This window comes from Penaeus chinensis, chromosome 2 (assembly GCF_019202785.1).
Source record: "Penaeus chinensis breed Huanghai No. 1 chromosome 2, ASM1920278v2, whole genome shotgun sequence".
In the NCBI taxonomy this organism is placed as follows: Eukaryota; Metazoa; Arthropoda; class Malacostraca; order Decapoda; family Penaeidae; genus Penaeus; species Penaeus chinensis.
Window position 1 is genome coordinate 38,758,211 of NC_061820.1, and position 5,000 is coordinate 38,763,210.

The window sequence follows — 5,000 nt, forward strand, 5'->3', positions numbered from 1 at the left end:
GGAAATCAGCTAAGAAGGTACTCGGAGTGTTACCCGGATACAGAAAATAAAACAAAGAAACTTGGTGATGGAATAAAGGTATTCAAGAATGTATAAAGGAAAATAAATTAGCAAAAATGAAGTGGGGTACCCAGGGGGATGAAGGAAGCCGAGAGAAATAAAAGAACATACGATGTAAGATAAAGAAAGAGGTAGAAGCTGCAAAACAGAAGGCACATGAGTAGTTATACGATCGATGGGACTCAAGGGAAGGAGTGAAATACGTACCCCGTCTAGGTAAACAAAGGGACCGGACTGGGAAAGATATACAAATGAGAGTGACGAAATATATACATGGAAACGTACTGACAAGTGACGAGAGTGTTTTGAAAAGATGGAAGGACTACTTCGAAGAGTTGATGAATGAAGAAAATGGGAGAGAGAAGGTCGGAGGTGGTGGAGATTGTAAATAGGCATATAGAACTGATTAACAAAGAAAAAGCGAGGAAAGCTATGCGGAAAATGAAGAACAGAAAGGCAGTTGGTCCAGATTATGTACCTGTAGAAACAGAAATGTCTGAGAGAAATGGCAGTAGGCTTCTTTACAAGAATGTTTAACAAGTCAATGGAAGGCGAAAAGATTCCCAATAAATGGAAGAAAATTGTACTGGTAACAATTTTTGAGAACAAAGAGGTACAGAATTGTAATAAAACTTTGGGAAAAAACTCTGGAAGCTAGATCGATGTTTGGCTGCATGCCACGTAAAAGTACTACTGATGCGTTGTTTGCACTGAGAATGTTAATGGAGAAATATAGAGAGGGACAGAAAGAACTGCATTGGGTGTTTGTAGATTTAACAAAAGCTTATGCCAGAGTGCCAATAGAAGAGATGTGGTATGAGGAAATCTGGAGTGGCAGAGAAGTACACAAGAACAGTGCAATGGAAGTGAGACAGTGGTGAGTTGTGCAGTAAGAGTAACAGAGGATTTCAAAGTAGAGGTAAGATTACATCAAGGTTCGACTTTAAGCCCGTTCTTGTTTGTAATGGTGATGGACAGGATGACGGATGAAATTAGACAGAAGTCACCTTGGGCGATGATGTATGCGGATTATGTAGATTATAGAGCGGGAGAAGATAACAGGCGGACAAAAACTTCGAGATATGGAGGAATGCACTAGAGAAGAGGGGTGGAAGCCGGAATACATGCGTGTAAATGATGGAGGAGAGGCGGGGATGCAAGGACTAGAAGAATCCAGATACCTAGGCTCAACTCTCCAGAATAATAGGGACTGTAGCAAAGAGGTGAAGAAGAGAGTACAAGCTGGGTGGAACGAATTAAAAAAAAAAGTCAGGAGTGATCAGAGACAAACGGATATCGGCTAGGGTGAAAGGGAAAATTTATAAAGCAGTGACGAGACTGGGATTTTAATAAAAACTGGAAAAGGTACCATTGACGAAAATACAGGAAACAGAGCTTAGAGATTACTGAGCTCAAACTATTGAGATTTATTTTAGGAGTGACGAGTAAAGATAGAATTAGGAACGACTAACATAAGAGTTAAAGTTGGACTTTAGCCTTGGAGGAAAAGTTCAGAGAGGCAAGACTTGGGAAGTCCGGCGGTGTTCTGCGGAGTGTGTGTGTGTGTGTGTATGTGTGTGTGTGTGTGTGTGTGTGTGTGTGTGTGTGTGTGTGTGTGTGTGTGTATGTGTGTGTGTGTGTGTGTGTGTGTGTGTGTGTGTGTGTGTGTGTGTGTGTGTGTCGGTAGAAATAATGTTGAGAGAGGACATGCAAGGGGTCGGCGTGCCAGAGGAACTGGTTGAGGAAACAATAAATTGGGAACTGATGGCCCACTGTGGCAACTCTTAAACGGGAACAGGCGAAAGAAGACAAATCATTATTGATATTATCATCAGTATCATTATCTTATTATTATTGTCATAATCAATATTATTGTCGTTGTTGTTTTTATCTTTATTATTATTATTATTCTCATTCTCATTATTATTATTATTATTATTATCATTATAGTAATGATTGTTGTTATTATTATTATCATTATCATTATTGTTTTTTTTTGTTATTGTTATTGTTGTTTTTGCTATTATTATTACTATTATACTTATCATCATCATTATTATTATTTCTATTATTATCATCATCATTATCATTACTATTATCATCATTTTCATTATTATTGTTTTTTATCATTACTTTTAATTCTTTGTTATTATTATCATTATTATTATCATTTTTATTATTACTATTATTATTATTATTATTATTATTATTATCATCATTATTATTATTACTACTACTACTATTATTATTATTATTATTATTATTATTATTACTATTGTTATCATTATTATTATTATCATTATCATCAGTATTATTATCCTCATAAATTGATATGAATATTATTCCTATTATTACTATTTCTATTATATTGATTGGTACCATGATTATAATCACTACTATTGTTATCATTATTACTATTATTATTATCATTATTGTTATTATTACTAAAAAAAAAGTATTGTTATTGTTATTATTATCATTATGAATATCACTACAATTGTTCAGTGATGATAATAACATCAGAAATGACATAACAAGAAAAACAACAATTATTATGATAATGATAATAACAACAATAATAACCATGATATGATAATAATGAAAACTAAGTAATAACAAAATAAGCAATAATGAACATGAAATAATAATGACAATAGCTCTAGCCTAGGTTTGATCATCTTCCTTATCAATATTATTATCCCTACTATTATTAGTATTAGTATTATTACTATTATTATTATTACTATTATTAGTATTACTATTATTATTATTATCATTATTGTCATCAATGTCACAATCTATATTATTATTATCAGTATCATTATTGATATTATTGTATTTATAATCATAATCAACATTACAATTATCATCATTATTATCATCTTTATCACCATTATCTTTTTCTATCGTTATTACCATTTATTAACATCAATATCATTATAATTATAATTATGATGATGCTAATGGTGATGATTATTATTATCATTTTCATTACTAGTAGTAGTATTAGAAGTAAAATTTTAGAAATTATATATATATATTTTTTTTTCTAATATTGTTAACAACAAATAATACCAACATTGATAATGATAATTATGATAGTAATAATGATGGAGTTGGTATTGATAATTATATCGATGTGGTTGAGGAGGAACATGAAGGTCAGTTAAAATAATGATATAAAAATAATATCAGTGATGAAAATTAAGAAAATAATCACAATAATAATGATAATAATAATAACAATAACAACAAGAACAATACTAATACTACAACTAATAATAATGATAATGATAATAATAATAGTAATGATGATGATGATATGATGCTGCTGATGATGATAATGATGATGATAATAATGATGATGATGGTGATAATGATAATTACTATTATCTTTATTATCATTATAATGATAATAAAAAAATAATAATGATAAAAATAAGGGGGTTCATAAGTCTTTTCTTGCAGAAATCTCTTAAACAAAGTTACCCCGACTTCTTTCTTTTTTCATATTTACGTTAAACAAGCTGGCTCGTGTGTTCCTTGACAGAGAATGGTAGGCCTACAGTATATAACCCTGGAATAGTCTGCCGTTGCTCTTCCCTGGTAGTCTTAGCTACTGTTGCTACTGATATTTCCACAGAATCGCTAGACTGGGCTTAAAAACCGCTAGACATATGCATGAAAGCTACTCATTTGCACGCTAAAAAGGAACTTTAAGAAATCGCTAAATAGAGAGTAAACTTTTAAATATTTCCCCGCACGATCATAACTCAAAAACTCATGATATGATATGATTATTATTCTTGTTATTACTATTTGTGATATAATTATTGTCACCATAATTATAACAATTACTATTATTATCGTTATTATTATTACTACTGCTATTATTATTATTATTATTATTATTATTGTTTCTGTTTTATTTCTTGCTCAGTGATGACAACAACAACAGTAATAATACAACAATAAGAAACACTATTATTACGATAATGATAATAACAAAACAATAATTATAAGATAATGAACATGAAATAATAATGATAATTACAATAATGAAATTAAAATAATAATGATAACAACAACAATGAAAATAGTAATATCATTATTTTACTATTATAAATATAACCATTAACGTCAATAGACCGGTATTATCACAAGAGAATAACAACGTACAAATGTAATGTAATGTAAATGTAATGTAAAATCATATAAACTTTAGTCTCCGCCGAGAATTGAACTCGAGTCTTCCGCTTTAATGGCGGACGTGCTATCCACTACACCACGAAGTCATATCTTGAAGTAACTGGTAATATGAATTTAAATCTTCTATTTGGAGGTGTGTGTGTGAGTAGTAGTTGTTATTGTTGCTGATGTTGTTTTTGTTTTAACGATCATCATTATCAGCCTCCGGGCTAGTACAGTGGTAACGTGTCGGCCTTTCATCCGAGGGGATCGGTGTGTAACTCACTGTTGTATGTATTACGGCATCTTTGTATGTAAATTCGGCATTTCTCTCTCTCTCTCTCTCGCTCTCCCCCCCCCCCCCCCCCCCATCTCTCTCTCTCTCGCTCTCGCTCTCTCTCTCTCTCTCTCTCTCTCTCTCTCTCTCTCTCTCTCTCTCTCTCTCTCTCTCTCTCTCTATCTATCTATCTATCTCCTCTCTCTCTCCTCTCCCCCCGACAAAAATGCAAGGAGACTTGAAGTTGGCATGGAATTTGACGCGACAGTAAGCAATGTTCTCGTCTTGTGCTCGAACAGGGTCCTTGGTATAGCCATAAATGATATGCCTGTGAAATTATGATCATCGAAAGGGAAAATAACATATGCTTAAGAGGCTGAAAATTCTTAAACAATCTCTATTTCATAATGGTAACAAGTTCAATTTATATTGTTATTGTTATTGCTAGTAATACCGCTTTTGTTACCATTAGTGT